Source organism: Helianthus annuus, chromosome 14 (genome assembly GCF_002127325.2).
Source record: "Helianthus annuus cultivar XRQ/B chromosome 14, HanXRQr2.0-SUNRISE, whole genome shotgun sequence".
Classification (NCBI taxonomy): Eukaryota; Viridiplantae; Streptophyta; class Magnoliopsida; order Asterales; family Asteraceae; genus Helianthus; species Helianthus annuus.
In genome coordinates, this window is record NC_035446.2 from 50,997,147 (window position 1) to 51,020,387 (window position 23,241).

General features: G+C 35.0%; 2 pseudogenes; both read left to right on the forward strand.

Moving 5' to 3' along the window:
• The first annotated feature begins 6,517 nt into the window (after positions 1-6,517).
• LOC110928208 lies at positions 6,518-9,454 on the forward strand (annotated as a pseudogene).
• A 5,379-nt stretch (positions 9,455-14,833) lies between these two features.
• On the forward strand, positions 14,834-14,906 carry LOC118486844 (annotated as a pseudogene).
• The last annotated feature ends 8,335 nt before the right edge of the window (positions 14,907-23,241 follow it).

A 23,241-nucleotide genomic window follows, 5' to 3' on the forward strand; every position in this document is an offset into this window, starting at 1 on the left:
ATAAATAAATAAATAAAGTTTTCTTATCATGATAATTTTGTACATTGTTGACTTATCTCAAATTATGCCTACAAAGCTCCTCTTTTCTTAATATGCTGATGCTCACGAACACCATAATTTGTAATGACTCCCCTTATTTCCACACCACCTATATTTTATTTTTACATCCTTAGTGTATACGAACCGTATACAAAATATACGGCCCGTATAGAATGTTTTTGAATAGAAAAATACGCAGAAAATGTTTTTTTTTTTATTTTACTATATACGGCCCGTATATAGTTATACGAGCCGTATACAAGTGTATACGATTTATAAAAAGTATACGGCTCAATGGATTTATTTCTGAGGTTTTTATGTTTACCAAATGTATACGGGCCGTATAACTGTATACGGGCCGTATAGATTGATGTTTTTCAATTATCACGTTTTTTCCCGTAAAAACACCATCATTCTAGGGTTTCTAAACTCTACATCACCTTTAAACAACGTTGATCAGAACACGCCGCTTAAATCGGAGCACAAGTAGAGTAACGTTACCGATCAGTCCGTTGATCAAGTAACTAGCAGAAGAACCCAACACAAACAAGTTCTCCACAGTTTGTTATTCAGATCTCTATTTGGTCATCTTTCCAAACTACAATACACGATAACTTTAAACTTTATAGTGTGTGATTTGACCAGGAAATGATTGGAGGTGATTGCTACTTTTAATAAGCTGTCATAGTTGTCAAATTCGATTTCAACAAATCTTTTCCTTTTCCTTCAATTTCTAGAACATTCTCCGTAACATGAAGACGTGCCGGGTTCTTCTACTAGTGGTATTTTAATGAAGTATTGAAGATTGAATGTGCAAACCCAACCGTTTTTTACTACGGAAACGGTGGCTATGCGAAATACAAACCGCAACCGTTTTTTACTACGGAAACGGTGGCTATGCGAAATACAAACCGCAATCTTTTGTGACTATGGGAAACACAAGTTTTCTTTTTGAGCTTGATGGATGTCCGTTATCTCAGTTGAGGTGGGCATTGTTTAAATCTGAATATAAGTAGATGTTACGTGTAACTTCATTAAACCAAGAACAAAGCCTATTTCGAAACACATGTGTTCGTATCAGCGTTGTTTATCACCCTGTGTGAGCATTGGAAACCCGACAAACAGTCTTGACAACTGTGACAGCTTATCTATCTGTGTGTGTCACATCCATCCTGTTATAGCAATCGATATGATTAATTTTACAGATTTTTTTCTAATTAGCGTTGTTAACTACCAAAAGAATGCATACACAAATAGTTCTAGTGGACGAAGCAAAGAGACCGTTGTGTATATGAATCACGTTTTTTTCTAATTAGCGTTGTTAACTACCTAGAAATTGATATGGTGAGTTGGTAATCAAAATCAAGATGTCAGACAACGTGCCTTTCGAGATCCAAGAGGAAATAATCAAACGGCTTCCAGTAAAATCACTGATTCGATTCCGATCAGTCTCCAAATCATGGAAAGCTATTGTTGTTATTGTGCCTATCTCGGTTGTTCAGTACTTTCGTGATAATAAAACAAGAAATAATCAAACGACTTCCAGTAAAATCACTGATTCGATTCCGATCAGTCTCCAAATCATGGAAAGCTGTTGTTATTGTGCCTATCTCGGTTGTTCAGTACTTTCGTGATAATAAAAGAAGCAGACATTGATTTTGCCAAGATTGAAGGAAAGAATCTGGCCATAAGCGTTTTGGATTCTCAGCGTTATTCGAATGTAAGTGGATCGGGTTCTGCTAGTTATTCAGAATGTTTCGAATCATCACAGAAGACGTGTCGGGTTCAACTCTCCTATATCAACATACTCTTCTCCAGACGCTTAGTTGTTACGTATGACAACTTGAGGGGTCTAGTTAACTTTCAGATTCAGATTCAGAAAGCAGATGATTGGAGCGCAGGAATCAATGCAAAACCCTCACCCTCAAAATTAACCAGAAACCAAAGGAAAAAGGGCAGATAATGGCTGATGGTTCTTCATTGAGGAAACCAAACGTAGACGGAAATGATAGGCCTGGTAACCGGAAGAGAAAAAACCCTAGTGCATATTCAATCTTCATTGCTTCATTAAAATTACAACACACGATAAAATGCTTGGAACTCACCTGATAACAAATAATCAGTTCAAACTTTCAACAATCGACATCTGGTCCTTGATTTTCCACATCATTCTGTCACTTTGTGTGTTGACGAAGCTGACAAACACATTGGTATTTTCTCAAAATGTGCAAACTTGAAGAATCTCACATTAATGGAGTTTGCAACAACGGGATCAGATGGTTTGAGTATCTTTCATCCTCGTTTGGCTAATCTCACACAATGATGACGGACACAGGTGCAAGAGAATGGCGAGTTATTTTCAGTTATTTCCGTTGATCCACAAATTCCATTGTTTAAATCAGAATCAGGTTCTCAAAACAAGGATCGTTCTAATAGATTAAAGAGAATAAACCAATTTCTACCATTTTTTACCCATAGTATACGGGCCGTATAACAATATACGACCCGTATACATCGTTCATATACATTGTATACGATCGGTAAAAATTTTTTTACCGAGAGTAAACGGCCGTATAAATCGTATACGGCCCGTATACATATGGTAAAAACCTCTGTAATCTTTATATAGTGTGTGATTTGACCGGTTGTATTAAGTTATCTCTGTTGAATTTGATTTCAACAAATCTTTTCCTTTTCCTTCAATTTCTAGAACATTCTCCGTAACATGAAGAGAAATCAATTGTATTTTTTTAGTTGCTTCTCTTGTTAAGTTTCTGAACCAACCGAAATCCACAAATTCCAACAGTTACTTCGTTTTTACCGTCCGGTTTCCAAACTCTTTCACTTAAAGTTAATATTCACTGTGGTGGATGCAAGCATAAAGTTAGAAAAATACTCAAGAAGATTGAAGAGTACACAACTGAAGGTTCAGTGCACGAAAAGTTTCTTACGAACGATATGTATCAGGAAGCTCAGTATCAACAACTTGTGAGTGGGAATATGGCTATGAAGAATAGTATGGATAAACAATCACCGGTACGGATTTTGGTGTTTTGGTAGGTTGAAAGAGGTGAATGGTCCTTGTTTTTCCCTGTATCAACAATCACCGGACGTGTCGAGTTCTTCTGCTAGTAGTATGAGTCTGAGTCCATTGTGGTTCGTGAACGTATTGTTGAAATCGTCCATCACTTAAGACCTTGAAAGATTTGTTGAAATCGAAGAAAAGAGTAACTAGCAGAAGACGTGTCGGGTTCTTCCAACAAATTGTGTATGTGCTTGTGCTGTAGAAACCGGTGATGAACTTGTGCTGTAGAAACCGGTGATGAACTTGTGCTGTAGAACGTTGGAAATCCGACAAACAGTCTTGACAACTGTGACAGCATATTCAATCTTCATTGCTTCATTAAAATTACAACACACGATAAAATGCTTGTAAAATTGCATCAACTCTCCTATAGGCTATATCAACATACTCTTCTCCAGACGCTTAGTTGTTATGAATGACAACTTGAGGGGTCTAGTTAACTTTCAGATTCAGATTCAGGAAACAGATGATTTGTAAAAAAAACTGGTTGATGAAACCGAAGCTGTTATTTCTGTTGTTCAGTACTTCCGAGATCTGATCCAACCGAAATCCACAAATTCCAACAAATTGCATCAGGAAGCTCAACTTTAACGGACGATATGTATCTTCTATCATGTGACGGACCCAATTTTTGCAAGTTAAATCCACAATCAATGTATACAGGTGCAAGAGAATGGCGAGTTATTTCTGTTTAATCTATTACAAGCTACAGCACACGATAACTTTACACTTTATATAGTGTGTGATTTGACCGGTTGTATAAACAGTATACGAGTCGTATACGGCCGTATAAACAGTATACGACCCGTATACGCATGGTAAAAAATGGTAATAGGTTGTGGTTCAGCCAAAATAACATCTAGCATTACTAACGGTTCAAGTAAGTATCTAAAATTTTGAAAATTCAGGTTTACCTTGTTAGTTTCTCAAACACTAATAAACATCTGCTTCCTGAATCTGAATCAGAATGTTAACTCTTTCACTCATCAACATCGAGGGTTGTATCGGAATCAGGCGTTGGAAGGATTGTAGTAGTAGGACATTGGTACCACTGTGAAAGTTGCATCAGGAAGCTCAACTTTAACGGACCGGTTATTCGACCGAGTAATCAATTGTATTTTTTTAGTTGATTCTCTTGTTAAGTTTTTCTGACCCAACGGAAATCCACAAATTCAAGTCAAGGATCGTTCTAATAGATTAATGAGAATAAACCCTCGTTTCTTCATCTTCATCTTCATCTTCAAGAACAATGATGAACAGATGATGTTTTTTTCGCAGAACGTGGTTGATTGCGGTGGTTTGGGTCTAGGTTGTCAGAGAGAGAAAAGAAGGTGATATAGTGTGATACAATAAGGATGTTGGGAATTAAACGCATGTACGTGACAAAACAAGGATCGTTCTAATAGATTAAAGAGAATAAAGCAAGGATGTTGTGAATTCGCATAAACATATATTCGTTTCATAACCTCCTCCTATAAATCAACCACAACTGACAAAGAGCTTGTATTAGAAACCATCCTATGTCTTTTACCAACCGAAGAGGCAGCAAGGACATATAATACTTCATTTGTCGAGAAACCATACTGTCAATAAACTACCATCTTTTACTCATAAACCCTTGAATCCCAACGCTTCTCTAAAAGAGCCTGTATTAGAAACCATCCTATGTCTTTTACCAACCGAAGAGGCAGCAAGGACAGATAATACTTCATTTGTCGAGAAACCATATTGTCAAGAAACTAACATCTTTTAATACTTCATTTGTAACCGTAAGGATAATGCAAATTTGTACGTAAAGATCTCTACACAAACTGTGTATGTGCTTGTGCTGTAGAAACCGGTGATGAATTTGTGTATCTAAATCAGGTTCTCTGCCTTAGATCGGTCATTCCTTGTGATACATGAACGTTGTATTCTTGTCTTTCAGAAGAGTTGGTATTGAACCAAGAATACTTCAAACATTCTAAACCCTACTTGGAAACAAACCAACAAAATCCTTATACTCTTCTAGCAGAACCCGACACGTCTTCTATGATGATTCGAAACATTCACGAACCACAATGGACTCAGACTCATACTACTCACCCTCCCCTGAGGAAAAGTTTTCCTGACGACTCAAGACAAAGCAGTTGGTTTGGGTTCATATCAGCGTTGTTTATCACCCTGTGTAAGCATTGGAAGCCCGACCACTAGCAGAATCATTGCATTACATCCCCGTTGAAAACAAGTGATTAAAACGCTTCTCCTTACAACTCTCATCAAATGCCTCACCCTTCCTTTTTATTACAGTCATACGACACGTTTTTTTGTTTTTCAATCTTTGTTACTTGTTAAAGTTTTATTTTTTTCTACTTTTAGAAAGATTTGACCACTTAACGACTGTAAAATGTCTCGTGTGATTGACACCTTAAATCCATTAAATACTTTGGGTAAAATCTAATTTTCTTTTCATACGGGCCGTATACAGTTATACGGCCCGTATATGTTATTCGTATCCATTGTATACGACCAGGCAAATTCTTTACACATGGTGTATACGGGCCGTATACAGTTATACGGCCCGTATGGAATGAAAAAAACTGACAAAGTCTGAAGGCACAGACTTTGTTAGTTTTATTTTATTATATACGGGCCGTATAACTGTATACGGCCCCCGTATACACCATGTGTAAATAAGTTTTTGCCATGTATTAATATTAGTACCCTTTGTAATTCCCAGTATATGTAATCGTTCAAATATTTATAGTCATTCTATTTCGCGGGTTCAAAGCAATGTCACTTTAGTTTTTTTCTTTCTTTATGATACAACTCGGTGGTTATTACGCATATTTCACCAACCATTTTCAGCCAAAAGTAAAAGCATCCTAGAGGGTTCCATTCCATTAGGAAATCATGGTGAGGACAAACAAGTAAAAAAGGGATGGATGCATTGATGAAATCACACACTATATAAAGTGTAAAGTTATCGTGTGCTGTAGCTTGTAATAGATTAAACAGAAATAACAAAGGAGAATCTCAAATGGTAAATCCTTACAAGAATCTATACAGCGTGGTTTCCTCCAGCAGGGCGAGTGAGAATTAAATGCCAATGAAATCTATTTTTAGTGGTGTTTTATCCATGGGTGGATTGAGGGCCAGGAGGATATACCTAGCCAAAAAATGAAGGGTATCCTGGTTTCGAAATGGGGTCTCTCGTGTACTACTGAAGTTGGTGCAAAAGCCCAACCAGTTAGTCTACTAGCCGTTTAAAAAAAAGTTGGAAGAAACACTTTTCTTATAAATATTATGATGAGTTATATATTCGTCTAATTTATCAGGTTTCTTTTTTGAACGGCAAATTTATTTTATTCCTGGGACCTCCTCCTAAGGTGTTTAAAGATTTTGCCTTTGCCAATGGACACCACCCCTTTGGTAATTTATATGGTTTATTCATAAATCTATCACATATCTTAATTTAGTTTATCATATCTTATTCTAGAGTGAGATTTTTCTACAAAGTGTGTTTTTTTCTAAAATGTGTAAGTAGTGATCATGGTCATTAGATTAGATTAGGGTAATCGATTGATGAGATTAAATAAGTGGTAAAATTGTAATATTTGTTTTAATTAAATTAATTGATTTCTTAGATTAAGGTATAAAAGTAAATTTAGTGTGCTTTAAATTTAGGAACCCACATGCAACTTTCCCCTGTCTTTTTAAAACATCAATAACTTTTTATACGTAGTTTATTTTTAGAAAAAGTTACACCATAATAACGAGCATTTTTTTATCTTTAATATGAGTAACATATTGCTATATGTGTAAAAAAAATTACATGTCAACTAGTTGATTTATTTTACTAGTAATGGTGTGTTTTATACGACAACGTTGTGTGCTTTTATACAACAACGTGTTTTATAGTTTGGATTGTGTTATTTAAGGAATTATGTGTTTTATAGTGATGAGTTATGTGTTATAAGAGAGCGTTTGAGTGGGCATATGCTTTTTAAAGTTTGAATGATTTATTTAAAAGAATTGTGTGTTTTATAGTTTGAATGGTGTGTTCAAATCTGATAAAACACCATTTGATCATTGCAATATATGTATAACACAATATTTACAAATCTTAAATAATAAAACACTGTGCAAAGAAATAAACAATGGTACATACAGTTAAAATACTATGCGAAGAAACAAACACTGGCACAAGTGGTTAAAGCATAAGGACAAGATACACACCGATCACTAGTATAACACATGTTGATGAACCAAATAACTAAAAAACACAATAACAAATAACTACAAGTACATATCCTTCATTAAACATGTTAATGATAAAAAAACAAATGAGACTAAACTTGTAACTGATAAAACACAACCTGAATAAACTAATAACTGCTAAAACACAACGTGAAGAATTTGTTCATGATTGAATGATGCAAAAATATGATTCAGTATGCGTTATTCGTATTATAAGTAACTTACGATTTTGAATTCTTACAAGATATATTGTTTCTTTAAAAATCTCCTTTTTTTTGTTTAAGAGATAAATCTTTTATAAATAAGTTAATTATTTAATTACCTTTATGTCTTTTAGTATAAAATTCCTAGATGTCACATGTCACAATGAAAACATTTCCTATACTTTGTAGGAAAAGTAGACTTTGTAGTAAAGTCCTACCCTCCTATTCTATCTCTATACTTATAAATTAAAATGATGTTACACTTGGCATAGTTTTAGCCCTCCTCTTTTAATTTTCTCCTAATTGGTTTATTCCTATGCTGCCACGTAGGATAACTGTACACGTGTCATATTTTTAGTTTTACAAGTTTTTTCCTCATACATTGTGCCTCTAATTAGGTTTTTTATTTACGTAAGCATCTCAACCCTTCTCCAACCTTCAGCCCCTTACATATGAAGAAACCCAATTCTCCTTTTGATTTCATCACTACCGTTGTGATGAAACCCTAAATCTCATCTCTCTTCGATCAAAAGTAACATGCTACCTACCTTGAGAACGCCTACATATGAAGAAAACCCCAATTATGTTTTCGATTTCATTATTACCGTGGTGATGAAACCCTAAATCTCATCTCTCTTCGATAAAAAATAACCTGGTAAGTTTGTTTTCTCAATTTGTAACCTGACTCATGTAAGTTTCTTATGTTGATTTATGTTTCATGTCTTTGTAAACCTGATTTTTCGTCGGAACCCTAGATTGTGACACAATGTGACCATCGGTTTCTAGGGTTTCTGTATTGATTCTTGAAAGAAACCTGTTGAGTTTGTTTTGTATCATCGATTAATTTTATGTGTTGCGAGTTAACGGAAAAATGATTTCTTAATCATATCAATTTATGGGATACTGATGCATGATTCTTCTATCTCTGATACGAAGGATTATGTGGAAAGTTAATGATTATATTTTGTATTTATTTCTATAAATTGTTATAAAAAGGTTGTATACAAAGGTTTATTAACATAGAACTTTTATTAAAAATGATGTAAAGCTTAATTTGTTGATGGAAATAGCATAGGATGTTTGCATTCCACATGGCGGTGGTGGTCCCAGAATGGGTCCCATTGGCGTTAAGAAACACTTGGCACCATACTTGCCTTCACATCCTGTGGTAAGTACCAAAATAAAGTATTAAGTAACATAATAGAACTAAGATATATGTGAAAGTGGTTTTCTTTATATAATTTAATTTTGTACATCTTGTTTTTGAAGGTGGCGACAGGTGGCATCCCGGCCCCTGAAAAGAGTCAGCCACTTGGTACCATCGTTGCAGCCCCGTGGGGTTCCACTCTTATCTTGCCTATATCATATACGTACATTGCCATGATGGGATCTCAAGGAATAACAGACGCATCAAAGTTAGCCATCTTGAATGCAAACTATATGGCAAAACGTCTTGAGGTCTCTATTTCTTTCCTTTATTTTCAAACAAACTATCATCTTGTTATTTAATAATAGAGGAATATAATATAATATGATATAACTTTGTATTACATTGCAGAATCATTATCCTATTCTTTTCCGTGGTGTGAATTGAATAGTTGCCCATGAATTCATTGTTGATTTGAGACCATTGAAGGTAATCTTTATGAGTGATTAGCTTAGTTATGTTTGTTAATTTTGAGATATCTGGATTAAATTGATTCATATGCAGACCACTGCTGGAATAGAGCCAGAAGATGTTGCTAAACGTCTTATAGATTACGGGTTTCATGGTCCAACATTGTCTTGGCCAGTTCCAGGGACACTCATGATTGAACCTACCGAAAGTGAAAGCATGGTATGGCCTAGAGTAAAGTTTTTATCAAAATTATGACAATAATTTTTCTTGTAAGTTTTGAACTTCAATTTGTAGGCGGAGTAATTTTTCTTAACATAATCATTGCTCACGGCTTAACATACCTTCATTTTCCGTTCACTTTTTTTTCATAAGGGTGTTTGGATATGTATTTTAGAATATATTATTTGATTATATAAAGAACTAACAAAATAAATTGAGTATAAAAGAAAGTTATTAAGACGACTATCGAGCCCGAACTGACCCATTCAAGTATAAATGGGTATTGCCACCTATGTTAGTAAGTGATCTATTTTGTTTGACAATGTTTGTGGTGATATCCATGAGGCACACCTTACTTTGCAACTTTTGTGGGAACTGTGGGTATTTTGAAATCATCTAGCGGTACTAAGGTTATTTTTTGCGAAGAACAACTGTATAATGATTTGTGCTATAGTACAGTTTCCTTTATGGAAAGTAAAGATGAAAATTGTTGTTTGAGAGAGTAACATATTCTTGGGTTGAGAGACTAAATTTCTTATAATTTTGTATGGAATTTTGATTCATAGACTATTAGTTCTGTTTGTATTTATAGCCGTAATTAGAGTTAATCTGTGTGTTTGTGCGGATGAATTTTTTATAGGTATTAATGGCTGGGATAAACAGCCAGAGAGAGGGAGGGATTGTAGACATCATCATAAATGGTAAAACAAGATTTCCGCATCCAATAGAAAACGAAGGGATGAGTCATGTTGCAAAAAAACAATGGTGGAACTGGCAATTGCTGCTGACCGGCTTCTGTTTATGATTTGTTGTGATAATTAGGATAAAATTGTGAGTTTTATTGTTATGTTAACCAGTAACATGATGTCTCATTGTAATTATGTTTGATTTGCATACTTAAAATGTTAAGTTTGTCATTATTCAGGATGAAAACAAAGAGAATAGCCCATTAGTTAATTTTGCCGCTGGCGTCAACCGACCTTCAGTTCAAGGTAAAGATTTTATCGATTAAATACTTTTTTTTTAATTCCGGCCACCTGTAAATACAACGAATAAGATGGTCTCTATTTTTTTCTTAATTTTCGTTGGTATTAGAGGTTAGTATGATCGAATAGACAAATTCGTTGGCAAAGGATTTGAACGGCCGGTTATTCGGTTATACCGATTGATACCGCTACGCCGGCGGCCCAATTGTTAAACTTTATACTTTTAATCCTCAAAATTCGAAGTTCATACTTTCTGTCATCTGCGTTCCAACTGATCGAACCTATCAAGATTTTTAAGATTTTATTACCTTCTCTATCCAAAACAGTTCTTTAAGATTTCCATTATCAGTATGTTATGCAATGACTATTAATAAAAGTCAGGAACAATCATTATCTAGAGTTGTTTCTAAAAGATCCGGTTTTCACGCATGGACAATTGTATTTGGCGTTATCAGGAGTTAAAACCAGAGACGGGGTTAAACTACTTATATTAGATGAAGATGATAGTGTCACGAATAAACAACAAATGTTGTATGCAAAGAAGTATTTAGAGAGTTATGAATTATTATTGCATTTGTTCTGTATGTAGGTATTACTTTTAATTACAAGTTTGTATTCTTTTAATCAATTTGTCATAGTTTTATTTAAAACGTTTATTAACATAAGATATTATATTAGCCCGTGTATCACACGGGTAACTAACCTAGTTACCAAATAAACCAAAATGATTTTTGTCACTATACAATATACAAGTTCTTAGGTCATCATGCCACGTGTCACATTGTTAACATCTCACCTAATTATTCCACCTCTCTCTCTTATTAAATGTCTCTCATATTAAATTATAATGATAATAGTTTTAAAAATTATATTAAAGAATGAGATATATTATAACTTAGCAAAAGTAAAATTTCAGTTATACTGTATTATACGACTTTTAAATTGTCATTATTTGTTATTGATAATTCTTAAATCTTCATTACTTTTTATCTACAATTCATGCATGATAATAACATATAAATCTCCGGGGACATTCGATAAAATTGGAATGATACAGATGTGACAACTGTGCTCTTTAATCGATGAACAATGCGAAACAATGTTATTTATCAATAATACAATGTGCTTTGGTATTATTTTATGTATTTTATGTGTTTAGTGGTTTAACAATTCGATCCGATTCGATTTCAAGCTTTAAATCGCTTTCTGGAAGGTTATACGCAAACTGGTGCGTAAACGCAATCAGTTAAACGCGACAAACACTCCGGGATAGTGAAATAGGCTTAACATACCTTAAATAACCTTCACATAACTTAGAAATAAGTTTTGGATGGTTTGGTGTGTCGAAAACAAGTTTGTTCGATCGCAGGGACTATTTGTGTCAAACTGCGAAACTATACCGATTCGTATGATGTCGAATAGTCTGGAACTTGATCATAAGCTAAACATACCATAAATAACCTAAACATATCTTAGAAATAAGCTTTGAGGGGTTCGGTGTGCGAAAACATGCTTATTTGATCTTACAGGGACTAAAAGTGTCAAAAACGACGTAAGTTTGCATTTTCGCGCATATCTTACGTTCTGTTCACATCTGGACATCCAAAATTTTTGTACACACTAAAATATTTTTATTTTAGTGATCGGCATGCAAAAATTCCATTCGTCGTTCAATTTGGATCGTTTTTTTTGCGTTCGTTACGACTTCCGTCGTAATTAACCGAACAATGCGATCGTACGATCAAACGAACTAACATCCGACATATTTTTGAGCATGTTTCATGTTCCCCATACTTTAACTTCATTATGGAGCTTAAAAATGGGCTTGACGGGTGTTAGAAGTGCCAAAACACGTCGAAACAAGCTCAGGGGCCAAAACTGTCAATTTCTGAAAGTTGCTGATCTGCAGCATGGTCCTTATGGACCGTAAGGGACCCTTTGCGGTCCGTAAAGCAGGCGCAGTGACCAGAAAGTTGAAATTGGCTGCTATTTGATTCTTTAGGGGCTGTTATGGTAACTTCTTTGTGTGATGGGCAAGTTTGTGTGATCACCAAGGCTCCCAATCAGCTCCTAACACTTGTATGGCTAGATTTCATTGCTTAATGGCTAATCAAAACACTTGGAATGATCTTGTGTTCTTCCTACAACTATAAATAGCCAAGCCAACTTCCATTTTATTTGCTCATTCATTTATCTCTTCTTCTTCATCTGATTTGGAGAGCTTCCTAAAGTGTTTGGAGCTTTCTAATCTTCTTGGGAACTTGGTTTTCTTGTAGAAAAGATAGCAAGGACCCATTGTAAGTATTCTTTCATTCTTTTTATTTCTTTACTAGTTTGGAAGTCAAATTTAGTTTGACTTTCAGATTTGACCACGAGATGGTCAACGAGAAGTTCGTTTGAACTTCGCAACGTGAGCGTAATCACGTTGGTTATAGTCCTTAGTGACTATACCAATTGATTACCACGTTGACTAGGTGTAGTGACGAGTCAAAGTTTCGGTCAAAATGCGTTTTAGCACGCATTTTGCAATGGGACTACTATTAGGTGTCAAAACACTTTGTTTTGATACCAAATCAGTAGGTTAAACATGCTTTGACATGTTTAACTCGTCACTAATAGTTAGTGCTTGTTTAGAGTCGTAAGTCGAGCGGTCTAAACCACCGCTTAGACTTTCGAACTCGACCCGTTTGGTCGATCTTTAGGATCCGACTAAGCATGTTTAGTGACCATAGTTGCATAGGGAATAACCTTCCAAGGTTATACCTTATGGTCACTGAGTTTAAGTAGTTGTATGATAGGTCGATTATATGCCTTAGGTAAATTACCAAAATGCCCTTTTCATGCATAATTGGACTTAAAGCATATGTAACCTAACTTTTGTCACCTAAACTAATTATGCAACCTATTTAAACATGTTTAGGCATATAATACTTGTCCTAGGACTAATTAGACGTCTCGAATGCACGTTTGCGCGCACGACACGTTAAAATAGCGTAAGCTACCTTAATGGGTCGCAATGGGTCGAAAGCACTTAGGTTAGGTTCCGATTTAGAATGTAGGCTTTGTTAAACCATATCACATGAGTTCCTACACTCATTTGGTTTATAAGACCTCATTCTTTCCGATCTTCCGATTTAGGCGTCTTTTGTTTGACTAGTGATCCGATTACTAGGTGCTGCTTGAGTTTCCTTGGTTTGATTGAGCTTATTGAGTTCTCTAGATTGAGGATACTTTGCATTTCAATGTGAGTACATAGTTCCCCTATTTTACTGTTTTCAATTGTTTTGGGGTGATTCATATGTACAAAACGAATTTCAAGGTTTAAATGATAATTTCAAAAACGATGGTTTATGCTAAACTAATAACGATTTCAATAAGGTGAACAAGGCTTGTTGGTTGTGATTACATAATGAATGACATTCATTAGCTTTGGCCGAGCCGACCAGTATTAGGTTATGGTACCATAGGATCTGACAAATCCCGTTATCAGACTACACCCATGGTTATGTGTGGGGGTTATGTAGGTAACGACCGAACCTGATGATTGTTAACTTACCCTTTGGTGGTTTGTTAATACGAAACGAGAAACGAGTTGACGAGTCATGAAGGTTTGAATGTTGTTAACGAGACGACCAAAAGTAGTTTCACTATTAAAACGAATACGATTTTGGGACGAGTAAACGATTTGAAACGAGATACACGATTTGAAACGAGTTAAACGAATTAAACGATTGGTTTTGGGTAGTGATTAGATAATGGGACGGGTGTAGTATGATAGAATCATGGTAGATACGCCGCTGGTACATCTTATATATAAGTGCTTCTATCATATTACATTGCGTGTCATTATTTAGTTCACCGGGGAAACGATTTTGAAACGAAGTCACACAACGAGGTTTTTGAAACAATATAAACCATACGAGTTTTATTAACGAGTTTTTACGAGATGTTTACAAGTTGTTATACTAAAACAAATATTTTTGAGTTAAGAGTCATGGCTTCGAGATTTTATAAACTATAACCAATTTGATTTGAGTTGGTTAATTATGTTGCAATACACTTTTCAAAATGAGGTTTGTATTTTGACTCTTGTAGTCTAACGAAGTACTGCAACATATAAACGAGCCATTAATCCGATACTCCCACAAAACCTATGTACTCGCCAGCATTTCTTTGCTGACTTTATTTTTACATATGTTTCAGGTGGTATTGCTTGATGTTGATTGCTAGGAAGCAAGTTCACTTAGGATCTGGACAAGGCCTTAGTGACTTAAAAACAGTTATAAACAATATGTAGTTTGTTTGTTTGGTTTAATGACAATGAACATTGCATAATATTTCAATAAAACAAAACTTTTAACTACCATGGTTGTGGAACAATAATTCTGTCGCCTCACTCCCCGGCGTTTCCGCCACGGTTTGTTGTTTTAACGCGGCCGGGGTGTGACAACAGAGAAGATTAGCATGCTCCCTGCGCCAGGAAGACACGCACAAATCGAAAAATGATCCAAATTTTTTTGCCCATGGCATTATAGCCTAGTGGCATCTTGTAGGTCCTGTGTTCGATTCCCACAAGGGTTTTTTTTCTCAAATTTATTTGGTTTCCTCCTGAATTGATATACATGCATTATGGCCTAGTGGAGATGGATATGATCAGGTTGTGGTTGTTCCACTGGTGGCACGATGATACTCTAGTGGTACATCAGTGATTCAAATTTGTCATTAAAAAAAATAAATAAATAAACAATAATTTAGCACTTATTCATTCAACTTATGTATTATATGGATTTCTAATTTAGTCAGTTAGGCCTTTGGGTATATATTTTAACCCATCTTAACTACACCTAGATGTCACATCAACCTTTCTTCCTCATTTCACTCTGCCTCACTCCAAGGAAATGGTTTAATCTCGTTAGCTTCAACTAACTCTATTTTTAATGGTTTTTGGTTTAAAAAAGAAAAGAATAAATAATTCAATCTCTTAACATCCGGTTAACATGTTAACATATAATCTCTTTAATGCCCTTTAACACAAGGAGGGAGTGGTGTGCAATATGAGTTAACATGCCATGTCACCGTTAACAACACAAATATTAGAGTACACCCTATCTATATTTATATCTGTATCTGTATCTATATCTATATCTATATAATATAATAAATGAGTGGATTTGAGATAATTGGCATGTTGTGGTGAAGCCTCAAGGTGATTTTGGGAGGGAATGAATTCTAGGCCAGTACACCCTATCTATATCAACATCTATATCTATATCTGTATCTGTATCTGTATTTGTATCTGTATCTGTATCTGTATCTGTATCTGTATCTGTATCTGTAATAAATGAGATGGTTTGGGACAATTGGCATGTTGTGGTGAAGCCTCAAGGTGATTTTGGGAGGGAATGAATTCTAGGCCATGTGGAGGCAGGATCCGAATTGTATTCGGGTCGGATTTACGATTTGGTTCACCCGAATTCACTTAATCAGATATACTATAAATTAAAACATATCGATTATTGATATCATAATCTCATTCCATACCATACCATACCATACCATACCATACCATACCATACCATACCATACCATACCATACCATACCATACCATACCATACCTACACAACATCTCTTCTTTCTCTCTCTCTCTCTCTCCTAACTTCTTCTTCTGCTTCTTGAACAAGATTAACAATATTTTAAGATCGAAGGTAGTTGTTGATCCATTAATTTCCTTGTGTATGTCATCGTCTTGACCATGTATATTATTAGTTTTTAAAAGCATTGATTCAAATCCTGTTAACAATATTCTTTTTTATTATCTTTCAGATCCGGTCGGTAAAAATTAAGGTATGTGATATATTTGTTTTGTTTATGTATTGATTTTTTGTTAATCGAAGTTGTTGATGTTTGATTGTATATTTTTTGTTATTTAAATCATCACCGACGTATTCGGCATCATCTTCTTCATTAAGCGGATAAAATCATAGGTATGTTGCTTGTGTGTTATGTTTGGTTGTTCAACAATGTTTTTGGTTTGATCTTTTATGCTGAAACCCTAAATCCGAACTATCAATCGAACGACGAATCTTCAAACCACTGAACAGGTTAGTTGAATGTTATTATTGTTTTTTTTTTTATTTTAATAAGTTTAAACGTGTTTTTAAGGTTTTAGTTCTATTATTTTTCTGAAATAAAAAGCTATAGATTTTATGTTGTTTAATTTGTCAGTACAACTCTGATGATCTTCTCATTTAACATATACAAGGTTTTTTTTGTATGGATTTTTTGAATTTTTACATAAAAATATTTATAGTTTGTGTATATGTTATCAAGATTTGTTTATTTTTTTGTCCAGATTTATTGTTTTTAGTTTGTTTATAGATTGTTCATATTTTTCATTCATGGTTGTTTGTATTCAATAATTTTTTGAATAATTACAATCTTTATGTTTTAAATCTTTCAAAATTTCATCCATGTTTGTTAAAGATGAAAAATATTGACACTTCAATTATTGCCTTTTTTTTAAAGTAATGAAAAATAGTTTCAATTAGAGATTCTATAGTAAATGCAATATATTGACACTTCAATTACATTTTTGATAATTTGTATTTAGTATTGTTACTAACTGATTATTATTGTTATTATTATTATTATTATTGTTGTTGTTGTTGTTGTTGTTGTTGTTGTTATTATTATTATATTATCATCATCATTATTATTATTATTATTATTATTATTATTATTATTATTATTATTATTATTATTATTATTATTATTATTATTATTATTATTATTATTATTATTATTATTATTATTATTATTAGAGTAAACTTCAATTTTCGTCCCTGTGGTTTGCTGATTTTAACACTTTCAGTCCAATAGTTTATAAATTACGTTTATCATCCATTAGTTTCCTGACTTTAACAGTTTCAGTCCATTAGTTTCCTGATTTTAACAGTTTCAGTCCACACCAGTGTCAGTGGTGTGGACTGAAACTGTTAAAATCAGGAAACTAATGGACTGAAACTGTTAAAATCATGAAACTAATGGACTGAAACTGTTAAAATCAGGAAACTAATGGATGATAAATGTAATTTATAAACTATTGGACTGGAAGTGTTAAAATCAGCAAACCACAGGGACGAAAATTGAAGTTTACTCTTATTATTATTATTATTATTATATAATGCATTTGTTTAATTGTGATGACAGATTTTCTACAAATATGAATTCAAAAAAAGATGAATCCCAGTTTCTTTAAATTTATCGATGATCCAGAATCGTTCTACTTGGTATGTTATAAAGGAATATGATTCAACTTGATCATCTCATTAATCACAAAGGGTTTATATAATACAAGGAAATCCAACTAAATCTCTTACATTTATGGAGATAATAATTTACATATAATTTAGATATATTCTATATGCTATTACACCCTCGCAGTTGAAACGTCGGGAGGCCCGATGTTGAGACTGGTAGGAAAATTGTCAAACAGAACTCGTGGAAGACCCTTTGTGAAAATATCAGCAATCTGATGAGGCGACGGAACATGTAATACTCGAATACTGCCACGTTGCACTTGCTCACGAACGAAGTGGATGTCAAGCTCAATATGTTTAGTCCTCTGATGCTGAACTGGGTTGCTGGAGAGGTAAACAGCACTGACATTGTCACACTAGACCAAGGTGGCAGTAGAAAGAGGATGATGAAGCTCGAGAAGAAGATTACGCAACCAATAAATATCCGCAACCACATTAGCAACCCCTCTATATTCGGCCTCGGCACTGGAGCGGGAAATAGTCGGCTGACGCTTAGAAGACCAGGAAATGAGATTTTCACCCAAATAAACACAATAACTTGATGTTGACCGACGAGTGTTGGGACATCCAGCCCAATCAGCGTCAGTATAAGCCACCAGACGTAAATCAGGAACATGCCCTAAATGAAGACCAAAAGCAGTTGTGCCTTGAAGATATCATATAATGCGCTTCAAGGCATTCCAGTGATCTATTGTAGGAGCGTGCATATGCATGCAAATCTGTTGAACCGCGTAAGAGATGTCTGGTCTGGTAAAAGTGAGATACTGAAGAGCACCTGCAAGACTACGGTAGGTAGTCGGGTCGTCGTATAAAGGCCCGGAGGCAGCAGATAACTTTGACCGTGTGTCGACAGGTGCGGCCACCGATTTGCAGGAATCCATAGAAGCCCGATGAATGATGTCATTAACATACGCCTGCTGAGATAAAAACATATGATCACCTGTCCTTGTCACCTGTATGCCCAAGAAATATGAAAGTGGACCCAAATCTTTCATTGCAAATTCACCAGACAAGGTGTGTAACAGTCGTGTACGAAGAGCCTCAGAGGATGTGGTAAGAATAATATCGTCCACATAAATAAGAAGATAAGCAATGTCAGTACCATGGTGATAGATAAATAGAGAGTTATCTGACTTGCTCTGACGAAAACCCTGTAAAGTAACAAAACCAGTGAACCGCTGGTACCAGGCACGTGGAGTCTGTTTGAGACCATATAACGACTTCCTAAGTAGAAAAACATGATAAGGAAAGTCTCCATGTCGAAAACCCATGGGTTGATGCATATAAACCGTTTCCTCTAAGTTTCCATGTAAGAACGCATTAGTGACATCCAACTGGTGAATGGGCCATGACTTATGTTAGTGCATTAATGTCTATCGCCTTCGTCAATCCGAGCCGTAGCGAGAAACTGAAGATAACGAGTCTTTAAAGTATTATATCTAGTCAAAAGGCAAGGTGGCAATCTTGTAATTAATGAAAAGTTTCATTAAAAGTCTTGGCCTATATATAGGGAGTTATAGTGTTAGTGTTAAGACTTTTGCTCATTTGGGAATTAGGTGATCCAAGCTTAGAGAGAGAAAGTTCTCTCAAGTGATTCTTGCATTGTACACGTCATCTTATTCAATAGAATCACGATTCTAGTACGTTCTTGTGTGTTCGGTCACACACGTTCACGGATTCGCACGTCGAACGTGTCGTTACGCAATCGTACGGTGTAAAAACCGATCCTACAAGTGGTATCAGAGCAGGAGCTCGATTGCACTGATCAATCACATAGATTCGTACCATATTTCATTGATTTCAGATTCGAATTTCATCTATTTCTTCATCTTTTTCACTTTTATCACGGTTTTCACTGAAAAACGTCAAATTGAACAGGTTTTTACGGTCCAAATCGGCTGATTTTTATGTTGTGCGAAAACACTTGATTTACAACCCTACCAAATTTCAGATTCAGACTCCTAGCCGTTTAGGAGAAATTTGAGTTTTTCGGTCCGATTTCACGTCAAAAACCTGATTTTGCTCGAAACTTCATCTTGATTTCGCTCCAAAAACAGTTTACTTCTAATTCCGCTCGAAAATTATCTTCTGATTTTGCTCGTAATCAGAAAAAATCAGATTTCGCTTGAAATTTTACTTGTGATTTCGCTCGAAATTAGTAAAAGTCTGATTTCGCTCGAAAGATCCTTTTTGATTTCGCTCCAAATCAGAATTATTTCTGATTCCGCTCGAACTTCAAAAGTTGATTCCGCTTGAACATTGGTTTCGTTTGAAAAGTCTGTCAACATGTTACAGTCAGTCACGTGAACAACTGAAGTTATCGGTTCAATAAGATTTTTGTGCGACCCAATAGGATTTTGTTGAACATTTAATGATGTCGGACTAGTGAATTTTGAGGCCCAATCAAAATTGTTAGCTAACTAAACAATTAAAGATAATCAATTCATGTGAACGAAAAGGCCCAATCATAAACAAAATAAGTTGTCACCTAAACAAGCGGCCCAATAAAAATTAAGAAATCATTTAGAATTGTCGGCTACGTGTGATCTGATAAATAACAAAAATTTTGGCCCAATCAGTTGTGTTAAAGTGTATTGATAAAAGATAAAATGCATGTGAACGTTGACTGATAGTTGTCTAACATTTAAATGTTGATCTGATTACAATATTGAGGTCCAATGAGAGCTAAAATGTTTGTCGGTCATTAAAAGCCCACGAGAATTTGTCGGTCATTAAAAGCCAATTGTTTGGCATTTGTGAATTGATATCAGAATCCACTAAATCGAACGGCCCAATCAAAATTATCTTCAAATCTGTCCACGTTCAAAGGGACGGCCCAATCACTAAACAAGTGTATTGAAAACAGTTATTGGCCCAATCATATTTTGTTAAGTGATACAATTATCGGCCCAATTTGAATCTATTTTTGATTGGTCCTTTCATTCAGTGATTGAACAACATTGGAACGAGTCCGCGAATCTTCGACAATGAGTCTTAGATTGATTACACCGTCACACTTTCACATATTCAATCCGTTTAAACTGATCGTTTGTTTGAATTGTTTCAGGTGATCCGAGGTATTTGTCAAGCATCGAATACTTGCCCGAGAGAATCCTCACCCGATCTGTTGTCATCGGATTTTTGCCATTCAATCGGACATTCATCTATTTCAGTTGTTTGAGAGAGTGTTTGAACTGATCTTAGATTGTGTGAATTTGTGTATCGTTTGAAAATCTGTCTTTCTGAATCTTTCAATACCGAAACATGGGTTCTGAGTTTTATATTGCACTGAACAAGTTTAATAGTTTTACAGGTATCAAGGGAGAGTCTACAAAAGATTTGATCGAGAGGTATGCTAAGTTGTATTTAGAGATGAGGCGTTTGAACATTAACCAAATGGATGAGACATGGGTTGACAAGTTTGCAAATGCTTTACCAAAGGATGTGTGGGGAACGTATTTGTTAGCTTGGAAGAAGAGCGGAGAATATTATAGTTTCAATTTGAGCGATTTCATCAAGAAGATTCAAGCTCAAGAACTTGAGTTCCAAAAGATTAGAAAATTGAAGTCTGATTCAAGAGAGAAGAGTAAAGCAGCAACTGATGAAGTAACAGTCAAATCTAAGGAAATTGTTCAAGAGGTAGAGGAGCAGGTTAAAGAAATTTCAGCTATCAAGGTTGAGAAGAAAGCTGAAAAGATGTCCGAGAAGTGTTCAAAATGTGATAAATCTAAAGCAGACAATGTCAAACTCTTAAAAGAGATGGAGAGTTTGACATTGGAAATCAAAATTTTAAAAGAAAATGAAAAAGTTTTTAAAGATAAGATAAAATCTTCAGAAAACAAAGATCTTTGGATAAAATTGGAAAACAAAAATCTGAAACAAAATGAAGCAAAATTTTAAGAACATATAAAAGTTTTAGAAAATGAAAAATCTGTTCTTGAAAAGAATATAGTGGAAAATGAAAATGCAATTACTTCTCAGCTTGAAAAAATCTCTCAGCTTGAAAATGAAGCTAAGAGTGCAAGAAATAAAATTGCTGAGTTTTAGAAGAAATTGAAAAGTTTTGTGACCTCTTCAGCAATGATTGATCAACTCTGTCCAGAACCGATCAATGCTAATCCAGTAAGTGACAGTGTCACAAATTTTGACAAAGTCAAAATTGAGGATTGTGATGATAAAACTGACGATGAAAATGAGAAAAATGAGAAAAGAAAAATATTTTTAGAAATAAAAGAAAAATTCAAAAATACTGTTTTGCAATCTATTGAAATAGGTGAATGCTCAAAGCAAAAACCTGTTAAGAAGATTATAGAACAGAAACAAAAAATTAAAAATTCAAAAAATTTTCAAAATGAAAATAAAAGCTCATCAGTTCAGTCATCCAATCATTATGCAAAATCACAAAAATCTAAAAACAAAAACTCACAAAAAGTTGGTAATGAGTGGTGCAGGTTTGACCACAGTGCTCAAATGCCAAATCAAGGATACAAGAGGAGACATGAGTACCACAAGGCAAATCAATGCTATGATCTGAGTGTGTGGTATGAAAGTGGTGAATGGTATGATAACAGGGTGTGTTACGCGTGTGGTGTTCAAGGACACATTGCTGTTAACTGCCAAAATCAGTGGTTTGAGACGAGAAGATGCTATAACTGCCAAATCAAAGGACATATTGCAAGAGATTGCCCAATGAGATCAAAGGAAAGATCGAGGGCTGAATCTCACAAAAAGATAAAGAAATAAGTCAAAGTCGAAGTAAAGCCCAAAGAACAGAAAGTTCAAAAACAGAAAGTGAAGCTTTCACAAGGGCAGAAAGACAGACTGAGGAAGAAGAGGAAGAAAGCACGAGAGTATCTCGAAAGGATTTTGTCCTCGGATACAACAAGAAAATCAGAGAAGAGTTCTGATAAATCGTCTTGCTCTCCAAAGAATGACAAATCAAGCAAAACGAATTCATCAGATGCAAATCTCAGGACAGAATGGAGTGTGAAGAAAAGAAAAGTTCCTGGTGATGAATTTGTTTCTTCGGAAACAAAGGAGCCACGTTCCGGCGATGAATCTGACGTGTCGAAGTCAGACAAGCCACCTTCAGGCGATGAATCTGACGTGTCGAAGTCAGACAAGCCACCTTCAGGCGATGAATCTGACAGGTCAAAGTCAGACAAGCCATGTGCATGCAATGATTCTGGTTCGTCAAAGCCAGAGGAGCCATTGGTTGAGGTAAAAAGTGGTGATTCTGGTTTGACAATGAATAATGAAAATTTTCCATCATTGTCAAAAGGAATTTCAAAAGCATCCAAGGACCGTCAGGCCTGGGTGAAACTGTTTAAATGAAAAACCTGACTTGCCGGAACTCCCAGGTTGGTAATTGGGGAGTAGGAATCAGCATCTTTCTTGAGAAATTCACAGGTTGGTAACTGTGATATTTCGACTTACAAGTGGTTAATCAAGGACATTAAGTTGTACTTGATTTGACTATCTTATAAAGTGGTATGATTATTGGAAATTGTTTTTGTGAAAAACCTACAAGTG